At 41.2% G+C, this 12297-nt stretch overlaps 1 protein-coding gene across 16 annotated transcripts in view; it reads left to right on the top strand.

Moving 5' to 3' along the window:
* The window catches only part of UTRN (utrophin), a 535632-nt gene that overhangs the window by 117717 nt on the left and 405618 nt on the right, over positions 1-12297 (top strand). The window lies entirely within an intron of this gene.

Here is a 12297-nt window from a genome sequence, read left to right as displayed (position 1 = left end):
CAACTCTCATTCTTCCTTCTTGCCTGAGATTTAAGGTCACTTTCCCAAGGACACGTCCTTTTCTGAGCTCCCAGACTCGAGTGGATAAAGCTCTACATTCTTAAAGAGTTAGCCTTTGAGGAGTTACTGCCATGATGCAGTGGTTAATGAATCCGACGAGGAACCATGAGGTTGCGGCTTCGATCCCTGGCCTTGCTCAGTGGATTAACGATCCAGCGTTGCTGTGAGCTGTGGTGTAGACCGGTGGCTACAGCTCCTATTAGACCCCTAGCCTGGGAACCTCCATATGCCACAGGAGCGGCCCTAGAAAAGGCAAAAAGACAAAAAAAAAAAAAAAAAAAAAAAGAAAGAGTTAGCCTTTGAAGCACTTATCATTACTGTACTTTAAATAATTTCATCTCAAAATATTTGTCTCTGCTCTCCTAGACAATGGTATGCTCCATGGCTGTAGAAATTGTCTTATTTTGTTGATTGGCACAACTTTTGGCATTTAGCAAGCACCTAGTGAGTATTTATAGACTTAATAAATAAATGAATATCAGTGACAAAAATAAATATTTAAATGCTTATTACTGAATATATCCTTAAACCAGTTGGAAGTGGTTGTATTGGAAATGGATAGGAGTAGAGTGTGGAATTGAGCGCAAAATGGTATGAATTGTGTTATTTCATGGATATGAATGCATCAGGGCTTTTGCTTCATTTATTCACAAAAGTAAACAAATCCAGCTATGCAAAGTTTCCACATATACCTGGTTTCTTGGAGACGTGCAGGAAAAATGGTTAAATCATCATTTGGATTTAGTACATGTGATTCTCTTATTTACAGCATGGGATTCTTCAAATAGGATCCACTTACTAAATTCACAGTGATGAAAACTGAGATTTAAAACTTAAAATCAGCTTAATTCATTCCTTCATGAGGGATTTGGTACAGAGCTTGAGGATATTGAATAATGTGGGTCTAAAACCATCTTTCAATAGCTAAGGCAGCATTGACTATAAATATAATATTCTTTTCTTGCTGAAAGTTCTTGTGAATATGGCCCAGAGTACCCAATATTTCGGAGTCTGGATATCCTGAGGAGTCACACCGTATAAAATAACTTATGATTGTTGATTTTTGAAAAGACATGAGGAGCTCTGAAGAAAATGATTATCTAAAGGAGCTAAAAGTTAGGAAATTAAACACTTATTCCTGAATATGCTGCTCATTTATTTATGACCTCGGGCAAATTATTGGCCAATTTTTTTCAGGTCACTTGATTTTTATTCCTTTAGCTGTGAAACACACTTGAGCATAATAACTTGCTGCATATTGCTAAGAAATATTGAGGCATTATTGTGAAACATTATAGGAGATTAGAATTACTTAGGAATGCTAAATTAAAACTCTATTGGGTACCCCCAACTTTGTGGTATCCCTGATAAGTGCTATACATATATTTTAAAGCAGAAATAGAAAAAAGCATTGGCTCGTAAGTCCACGTTATTCTACTGCCTGGTGAGTAAAGTTTGGGTGTTTTGTTCACTCTAATTCTAAAAGCCTCATTTGTTAGTGGACTGGTCTCCCAAAGGAGGCAGCCAAGGCCTCATGGTTTCAGTGTTGGGAAATTTGTTCTGACTTGGAGCCTACATTTTCTTTGGCTGACTCTCATAGCTGCTCATCTGTCAGAGCAGAGGCGTACACATTGCAGAAGCTCTTTTATCAGTTTGGTGAGGTGATTCTCAAAAGAAGTTTAAAAACTAAAGGTTAGGTGGAGCATAGGCAAACTTAAAAATGCTGAAAAACTTCAGTTTGGGAGATTTCTGCCTTTCCTTTTCCAAAGACAAGATGAGCTAAGTTTTCATTTAGTTAACTATTCCAAACCTGAACTTTAAATTGATAGAATGGAAGAGGAAATGTATGAAGCCTTTTTAATACACTGCAATGGGAAGAGCTATTCCTGTGTGTTCCATTTGGAGACAGTGCGACATTGCTTTCAGTGTCCTATTGTTTTCAGCTTTGTTTATATTGGAAGTGGTTGGTTGCAAAAATAAGAGTGGAAAAAGATGTGTAGGAGGGTGTAACAAAAGCAGGCTGTAGATGTTTAGTCTTCTTTTTAGTAGTAAGACTGTACAGGCTTCCTTGTGTGATGAGAACCACAATAGCAGAGATCCGAGCTGGAGTTACACGCTGGGTCTTTCATTGATTTATATTCATGAATATGTCTATGGCAACTCAACTAATTGTTTTAGGGGCCCTAAGTCCTGAAATGGTTCCTTAAGTTTCAATTTATGTCTATTCACTCATACCTGTAAAGCAAACAATAAAATGCATTTCGTATTCCTAAACAGCTTCCAGATATATTTTACCTATATTTTATAAGTTTGTTTGTTTTTGTTGTTGTTTGTTTTCATTCAATTTGGTTGTTTTGGTTCCAAACATTATAGTTGAAAAATGAGTTTCACCTGGTTACTGTGGTTACATTAAAACGCACTCGCATGTGCACACACACACACACACATAAATATTATTTAACATGCTGTGTTTATACATACTGAATACTTAATAAATGATTTTGATTGAACCTATTATTTTTTGTAATCATTAAAGAAATTGGTCATTAATGCTAAGTTTTTGTAATTGATGATCCGTTTTAGGATCGATCTGATGAGAGGAAATGACTTTTCACCCTTTACCTAGAATGGGGTGAGCAGAGCTATCTCCCTGGTGCTTTTGCCCTCAGTTCATGGGACCTCACCACGTCCACCTTCAGAGATAGGCTCTGACTGATGCATGGATGGGTAGGCCTGAGTCAGTGTGGGCCAGTGAGTTATAAAGAGAGGGTTGTTGAAGAGGTGGTGGTTTTGGGGCAAAGAAGCTCTCTCTGTTTAAGAGGGCTAGGAGACACTGGACCCATTTCCAACTGTACTTTCCCTAGGAAGCTTTTAGCTCCAGTTGCTGCTGGGAGTCGCCTGCCAACTGTGACAAATCATGAGTCAGAAGTAGAGGGATGACACTGCTATTTTTATTTTTATAATCTGTTGGGGAAATAAAAAATACTGTCCACAGGTGATCTTTGTTCAACATAGAATATAGAGAAAACACAATTTATTATTGAATATTCATATCAGATTAGGTGCATGCAGGGCAGCTCTGGTGAAAGACGAAGACTGGAGAGAATTTCACATGAATATTCAGGGAAGTAGAAGAAAGGGCCCTGAGTGTGTGTCTCCTAGAGAGACTGATGGATGCTCCTTGTGCTGGTCTCCTGTCAACCTCAAGAGACTCCTGAGTTAATTTCGAGGTCTTCGCTGTCTTGCATGGGAAAATTGGTGGTTTATCCAATTCTTGACCAAAAAATTGGGCCTAGTGTGTTTTTAAGGAGACACCCTAAGGAGAAGGAAGGGCATGGCAGCTGCCTCTCCTTTATTAAACAGAGAAAATATTTTCTTTGACTTCCCATTATCATTATCAGTGCCTTAACTAATGCCTCACCCTTTTCCCATGGAAGCCTATCTTTTGAGGGACTGCACTCTTCAAACACTGCCACTGCTCTGCCAGCTGTGCCTGTGTGGCATGAGCTGCATTGTTTATTGTGTTGATCTGCAGACCTTGCCTGGGAGACATATGGAGTCAGGGTTTCTTCAGCCTGCAGACCTCACCTGGTAATTTGTCCATGCCGTGTGCAGGTGGCCCTGCCACTGGCCACCAGGTGTGTGAGCCCACAGATGGTTCCTTATCATCCCAGTTACCTCAGCATGATCTCAGTTACTTTGCTTACCAAAAGCGAAGTGAAAATTCTGTTACGGGCTATATGACTTTGGATTCTCTGAAAGGTACTGCGTGATAGCTTGTGTTTCATATTTTTTTGTAATTTCTTAGGTCGATGCACGTTCATTGCTGTGATGCTACTGTGAACACTGCGTAAATCACTGCTCTGTAGTTAAAGTGAGGATGATTTCTGGAGCATCTGCTTCTCCAGGATCCCTCTCTTCTTCCTTTCCCTCCCTCCTTCCTTCCAAACAAGCCTCTAAATGGAATGCTTGTTCAATACTTAAGAACTTGTTGCTGACCACCATGAATTCTTAAAGAGAATGGCCGAGCCACGCACTCACTAATTCTTTCAGTGACCGTGACACATTTTGCTGGTTTTCTTTTGTCCAGGTGTTGAATAACCTCTTCGGGCATTTCATTGCACTTGTTTTACTTTTTGTCTCTTTAGTCAAAAACCATGCTACTTTCACTCACCGTGGGGTTGAATTAAATTGAATAGACATTGAAGATCACTCACTCTTCATTTCATCCATTAGGCTACACGCTTAAAATTATAATGAACCTCATATTATTGGTTTGCTTAGTTTTAGACAACCTGTATTTGTTTTATATAATAATACACATTAGAAAAAATAGATAATAGAAGAAATTTAAAGAGATTTTTAGCCACTTTTTTTTTTTTTTTGTCTTTTTGCTGTTTTTTGGGCCACTCCCGCAGCATATGGAGAGTCCCAGGCTAGGGGTCTAATCAGAGCACAGCAACGCCAGATGCGAGCTGTGTCTGCAACCTACACCACAGCTCATGGTGATGCAGGATCCTTAACCCACTGAGCAAGGCCAAGGATGGAACCCGCAACCTCATGGTTCCTAGTCGGATTCGTTAACCACTGAGCCACGATGGGAACTCCTAGCCACTTTTAATCCTATCAAAAGAAAAAAGTAAATTTTTGTTGTAAAATACTTAACTCCATTTACACATAAACATATTATTATTAACCAAAATGGCATTATACTTAGTGTTCACTTATGCACTATTGATTTTTAAGAAAATAAGAATTACAAGAGCTACATTTTGTTTTAATGCTGAGATTTGCGATTTCTAAATGAAAGACTCTGGAATTTAAAATATTAAAAGAAGTATTAAATCATGTGCTTCTTTTTGAGTTTTAAAAATAACTAACTCCTTACAAAAAATAATCACTCAAGGAGTTGCCGCGGTGGTGCGGTGGGATTGGTGATGTCTCTGGAGTGCCAGGATGCAGGTTTGGTCTCCAGCGTGGCACACTGGGTTAGAGGATCTTGCATTGCCACAGCTGGAGCATAGATTGCAACTGCAGTTCGGATCTCACCATGGCCCAGGAACTCCACAAGCTGAGGTGCAGCCAAAAAAAGGAAAAAAAAAAAAAAAAGAGAGAGAGAGAGAGAGAAAGCAATAAAACTGACTATATGTTATTAGATGTGGGAGCATCATTTTCAAATTGATCAGAGACATCAGATTGACCTGAAAAGAATGCAAAAAAACAGTATGGTAGATACTGTATATACTGTATATATAAATAATGCCATATATATCCACACGTATGATACACCCACACAGATACACACGCTGTAAACAGTGGGGATAGGAACTGAATTGAATAGACTGCTTCAGATCCTGTTTTGAAAATAGATGGGTATAAATAATAGAATAATCAAATACTGTCAAAGGGCTCAAATTTATTATTTGTAAGATACTATCATCAGTCATGTTAGTGATGAAAGCATTTAAAAACTGTTATCTTTTCACTCTTCTTATATACAGTTACACCTTGATTATTTATAATGGGATCCGTAACTCACAGGATAGAATCTGTCTCTGTTCTGTTTTTGTTACTTGGTACACATTCGGCAGAATCAAGCTAGTTCTTAAGTCCTTTTGATGTGCTCCCCGTGCTGTGTTGGTCCTGGTTTTATTTACCTCTATTTAATTCTGAGTGTTGTCAAGGCAGAGACTGCCTTTGTCATCCCTCACGTGTCAAGGTCAGCATAGCCCCACCCAGAGAGGAGGCAATCTTCTGAGCCCCAGATCCAAGTCCCAGTTCTGCCTCTGGTTTGTTTGTTGTAGCTACAAAGCATCATTAGCGTTTCACCCTTTGCAGAACTCCAGACGGCACTTCCTAAATTTTACTTTCTTATTCAATCTTTTACAGATTTTTTTCTGTTACTAGTGTTGCTGGAAAACTTGACCTATGGTGGAAATAATTGTGATTTTCATGTATTGAAAAGAGAAATAGTAATACAGTATTAGATTATTCCATTAGCGGGTAGAGACCCGATCATATAGGGTCTCTTACTTGGAATTTGGGTTGTATTTGCCTATGGTGGGAGTCCATCAGGTTAAAGCAGAGATGTGACACGATGTGATCTGCACCCTAAAAGTAGAGTTACTCTGACTCTTGTGCAGAAGAGGCGAGGGAGGTGGTCACCTTTGGAATGCATATTTGGAGGTAGAAATGACAGGGTTGTTATGGATTCGTGGGGGTGGGGAGCGCGGGAAAGGAAAGGAATCTGGTATGACTCCTTTGTTTTTTGGTCTGAGTAAGTACGATGACTCTGCGCGTGTTGTGCAATCAATCAGAATCCCTAGCCTGTGGACCTGTGGATGGTGTTGTGGTGTGTGGTGTGTGTGTGTAACTGTTTCACATTTTATCACTTCCTCACAGGACTCACGGTTGACTGATCCTGTGTGTCACCTGTCTGTGGTTATGCCCTGGGGGGAGATTGTTGGTCAGTCGCCCGCCCAAGGATTCAGTCTGCCTGTAGACGAGATTTGTTTATATGGCATAACGTTTTGGGAAATTACAAACATCAAGAGATTACGCATATAGGAGTTCCCGTTGTGGCGCAGTGGTGAATGAATCCGACTAGGAACCATGAGGTTGCGGGTTCGATCACCGTGAGCTGTGGTGTAGGTTGCAGACGCAGCTCGGGCTCCGATCTGGCATTGCTGTGGCTGTGGCGTAGGCCGGTGGATCTCTGTGTGCCTCGGGAGCGGCCCTAGAAAAGGCAAAAAGACCAAATAAATAAATAAATAAATAAAAGAGAGATGACACATATAAATTGAGATTTTCAGCTCCTTTTTGAGAAACCAGAAGTCCTACCAACAATGGCCTGGGATTCCCACATGGCCGTCGTTGGCTGGAACTGAGTACTGGCTGTCACTTTTAGCCTCTAAGGCTGGCCGATTCACCAGGCCTGTTGGCTACGTCTGGTCCGCTGCATTCAGATGTCCTGTCACATGTCCGTGACTGTCCTTGGAGCCCCTGCCCTCCCACAGACCCTGGCTTATCCTGCATTGTGAGACTGTTTGCTTCTGTCTTCTGACATTTTATTTACTTATTTATTTATTTATTTTTTGTCTTTTTGCCTTTTCTATGGCTGCTTCCCACAGCCTGTGGAGGTTCCCAGGCTAGGGGTCGAATCGGAGCTGCAGCTGGCAGCCTACACCACATCCACAGCAACACAGGATCCGAGCCACATCTGTGACCTACACCACAGTGCATGGCAATGCCAGATCCTTAACCCACTGAGCAAGGCCAGGGATTGAACTCACAACCTCATGGTTCCTAGTCGGATTGGTTTCCACTGCGCCACGAGGGGAAATCCCATTTGTACTATTTTGTGTTTGTTGGAAAACTATGGAAACCCTCGCTTGTAAATGGGGAGGGTGACCTGAGCTTGGTATTTCTGCAGGGCCAGGCACAAAGGAGGTATTGACCAGATATTAGTCCAATTGAATTATTAAACTGTATATTCTCTCTTTGAAAAGTTTCTGCAAATGGGTCTTTGCAAAGAATTAAAAATCTAAATCAGAGTTTAACTGTCAGGCTGAATCAGTTTTGGTTTTTTTTTTTTGTTTTGTTTATTTTATTTTTTTTGTCTTTTTGCTATTTCTTGGGCTGCTCCCGCGGCATGTGGAGGTTCCAGGCTAGGGGTCCAATCGGAGCTGTAGCCACTGGCCTACGCCAGAGCCACAACAACGCGGGATCCGAGCCGCGTCTGCAACCTACACCACAGCTCACGGCAACGCTGGATCCCTAACCCACTGAGCAAGGGCCGAGATCGAACCCACAACCTCATGGTTCCTAGTCGGATTCGTTAACTACTGCGCCACGACAGTAACTCCAGTTTTTATTTTTGTTAAAGGCTGACTTCTGACATTTCTAAACTGTTTCCCAGGGTCGATTCTGTGTTTAGCGTCTGTGATGTGAATACACTAGAGATGCTTTAAAGCCATACGCTTGGGAAAAAATGTTCATTTTGAGTTCTTTTAAATGTGGTGTACATCTTGTTGCCCTCTTTGGGAAGTCAGGTAATATATCTTCTCCTCTTCTCAGCTCCTCTCCCCCCTGCATTGACTAACTTTTCCTTTCCCTAATGTCGTGGTCCTGGGCCCTCATAATTTTCATAGCAGTTTAGCACAGGCTTTGAGAGCATGGATTTGGAGTCAGATTTGTGGTATCACATCCTGGTTCTGCCTCTCCCTCGTTATGTCACCTCTTTGTCTCAGTTTCCGTAAAGTTCTATTATAAAGAAACAAATAATGCATCTTAATCTCTGTACATCTCTTAGATATGTAAGAGAAATATCTTATTTGATACATAGTACATCATGCTCTTATTATATCTAAGAATCTTTCATGCTTCCACTGTCTGTTTTTGTATGGCCCATGAGCTAAGAATGGTTTTCACAGTTGTAGGTGATTGCAAAAAATTAAAAAAAAAGAATATTTCATGACACATGGACATTATATGAAGTTCAAATTTCCATGTCCAGGAGTTCCTGTTGTGGTGCAGCAGAAATGAATCTGACTAGAAACCATGAGGTCGAGGGTTTGATCCCTGGCCTCACTCAGTGGGTTAAGGATCTGGTGTTGCCGGGAGCTGTGGTGTAGGTTGTAGACGTGGCTCGTATACTGCATTACTGTAGCTGTGGTGTAGGTTGGCAGCTGTAGTTCCGATTGGACCCCTAGCCTGGGAACCTCTATATGCCGCAGGTGCGGCCCTAAAAAGCAAGAAGCCAAACAAACAAAAAACAAAACAAATTTCCATGTCCACAAGCCAAGTTTTGTTGAAACACAGTCACCGTTCCCATTGGCTCATTCGTTCATATATGGTCTGTGCTGCTTTCACATCATGACAACAGAGTAGTTTTGATAGGGTCTACCTGGCCAGCAAAGCCTAAACTAAGTACAATCTGGACTTTTACGAAATAAATTTTCGGACCTCTGTCGTAGGGCATAAAGCAAAGTTATAGCTGTTACTTACAGGTGTAACTCTTCCTGGTTGTAGGTGGAACTGGTTCTTTGGCTTAGTCTGGTTCTTTCCATTTGTGTATGGGACACACCTAACTGTGTTTGTCAGGAACTTGTCGTATTTTGTAGTGATAGGCTGTGTGTGTGGCAGAGTGTGGGTGTGTGTTTTCTGTAAGTTTTGAACCACAGTTTGGATGTGCAAGAGCCCTGGTTCCTTCCTTCATTGTCCATTGAGAAGATCCAAGGGCTGTATCTCCCCCTCTCGGCCATTCTGCAGGTGTACATGGCTCCTCTGAAGCCTACCCCCACAGTGCCATCACTGGAGGTGGGGCAGGAGAGTGTTAGAACAGTAGAAACACAGAACAAAGCATATTCACTGATTGCCATCAGTATACATCTGCATTTCGGAAAAAGAATGAAGAAATTGAGGTGTTGTTACTGTGAGGTTTGTTTGTAAAGAATGGTTTTTAAAACATTGGTTTCCCTTGTATTGACTTCTAGAAGGACAGGACTGTGTCTCAGTTAGCTTTCAAGAGAATGCTCCGCAAGGAGCCTGTCTCAGGATTTGTTGCTCAGTCAACAGATGAATAGCTGGAACAAGTGCGGGGAAAAGAGTGTCTTATGCAGAAAAACGAATGCCTCCCACTTTGCTGTTGAGCAGCACTGGTGCTTAGGGAAGAATGCTTTGGGTTTGCTGTTGAATGGGGCTCATCTCAGGTGTACAGCTAAAGCACAGGTGTGCTCCTGTGTAATCATGTTCCTTAGTTCTGAGTGGGATGTATCCCTGCAGGTCATCGTATTAGTGAATTTAGGACTTGGAAGATCTTTATGAAATGACAGTAACATGTACTTGGGTTCAGAATCCCGCTTTTCCGTTCCTGCCTGAGATGAAGTAATTACTTATTTCATCCATTCTTTCAGCTATTGTTGAAATTTTATGGCACTTTTATGACAGTAGGAAACATTGAAGTTAGGCTTATGATATGAATGGTAATATCAACCATTTATTGAACATCTGTCACCTTAGTTTTTAACAGATGAACCAATGGATGCTGAAAAGCCAGGTAACTTTTTCAAAGTTACGTGGCCAGTCAGAGGCTTGTCTATAATGAGGTCATTGATGGGCCATATTATTTGTAATATGGACTAGTGTTTATATTTATTTTAGACGGGTGTGTGTGATTTTGTTCCTTTTTGGGAAATGGAGAGAGTGGATTTGAGAAGGGGTAAATGTTCCCCAGACATTATTAACATTAGGCAGTGATTCCTGAGGTCCTTTGTGTGCCCAGAGGTCCCTGTTTGTTTTTCCCATGAACTTTACCAACATTTTTGTCTCTTTGTTCTAAGACCAGCATTGTTCACCTCTTCCGGAAAGGGAATCTGGTTATTTGGTGGCTAATTTGCTGAAGGGTGGGTCTCGAGAGAAGAAAGGTAAGAGGTAGCAGATGACTAGGGCCATTTCTGCCATTTGCTTTCACTAAGAGCAGGTAGGAAGTCTTTTTTATTTTTTATTTTTTAGTGTATTTTTTTTGGCCACACCCATGGCACCTGGAAGTTCCTGGGCCAGGGATCAAACACACACCACAGCCGTGACCTGAGCTACTGAGTGACAATGCCGGATCTTTAACCACCAGGGAACGACAGACAGTCTTTAATGTGCAAGAACCTTCCCTGCTGAGCCTTCTGAAATGTTGACTCTGGATCATGGCTCCTCCGTCACATAAATCTGTTTATTATGGTGACTAATGGAGATAATTTATGTGTTTCTGACATCAGCACTACTCACACAATGGCAGCTGGAAATAGAAAATATTTGTTTCAGATACAAATAAGTCATAGTATATTCTGTACTGATTCTCTGGTGGAGACTTTACCATACTTCCCCTCATTTAGAATATATGAACTATGGAAAAGCCGCCTGATAGAAACCATTAGTTGATTCTAATTACCCAGAATTAAAAAATGTAAGAAATCAGGAGGAGAGGAAAAAAGGGAAAATGCAAAGTTTTAGGAAACTTCAGAATGGCTTCCTTCCCCCTCATCTGTTTCAAGTTCAGAATAACATTCCTAACATTTTGCTTTGTATGACTTTATGTATGTTTTTTTAAAAGTGAGTAGAGAAGATACAATAATTTTTATTATAACATATATTATTGGCCGGAGCTAAAGCTATTAGTCTCTGGAGATTTCATATTAGACGGAAATACTTTGATTTAACATAATGGTACGTTTTTATTACACTGTGCTTTATTGCTGTCTGACATTTTCACATAATATCATTTATTTGATCTTTATAATAATCTGTGATTTAGAAGAAGGTTAAGTAACTGTCTTAGGTTCACCAGTTAGGTAATGGTCAAACAGATTAAAACTGAGGCATCCTGGTTTTCTGTGCAGCCGATGTCTTTTGCATACAACCATGACACTCGCACACAGAAGGGCAGTCTGCCTGCAAAAGGGATACAGTTTTCTTTCTTTCTTTCTTTTTTTTTTTTTTTTTGTCTTTTTGCTATTTCTTGGGCCGCTCCCGTGGCATATGGAGGTTCCCAGGCCAGGGGTCGAATCGGAGCTGCAGCCACTGGCCTACGCCAGAACCACAGCAAAGCAGGATCTGAGCCGCGTCTGCGACCTACACCACAGCTGACGGCAACGCTGGATCCTTAACCCACTGAGCAAGGGCAGGGACCGAACCCGCAACCTCATGGTTCCTAGTCGGATTCGTTAACCACTGCGCCACGAGGGGAACTCCGGGATACGGTTTTCTGGGATACAGGATATGTTTATCAGGGGAAGTTGACACTATTTATCAGTCAGAAACAAGAGTTTAGAAATTCTGTAGGTTTCGTCTTTCAAAATACAGGACTGGTACTGCGTTTAGACACAGAGCCAAATGTGTCCTAATCATTCAGAAATTAATAGCTAGACATACAGACCTGCACCTGAGAGCTACAATTGGAGAGCTGAAATTGATGATGACATGAGCTGCTTCCATAATGGAAATACTGAAAGCCATGGTTACACCGTGAATGTAAAGCGTGGAACTGAAATAAGCACTTTTCTTTTGTCTCTGCACCCAAGTGCTATATGCTCATTTATATTTTTAATACATCTTCCTCAGGAATACCCTGGACCCTGAGCAAGGCGTGGCATTAGGGGTGCTGACTTTGCAGAACTGAACATCCACAAATAATTTAATCAGCCCCCTCCTATCCAAGTTCCACAACAGCGGATTCAACCAACCGCA

This window comes from Sus scrofa, chromosome 1 (assembly GCF_054392235.1).
Source record: "Sus scrofa isolate SSC_HxYL_T2T_F1_AM1 chromosome 1, Sscrofa_HxYL_maternal_Yorkshire_Landrace_v2.0, whole genome shotgun sequence".
Classification (NCBI taxonomy): Eukaryota; Metazoa; Chordata; class Mammalia; order Artiodactyla; family Suidae; genus Sus; species Sus scrofa.
Note: the sequence above shows the minus strand (reverse complement) of the source record. Positions and strands in the feature narration are given on the sequence as shown.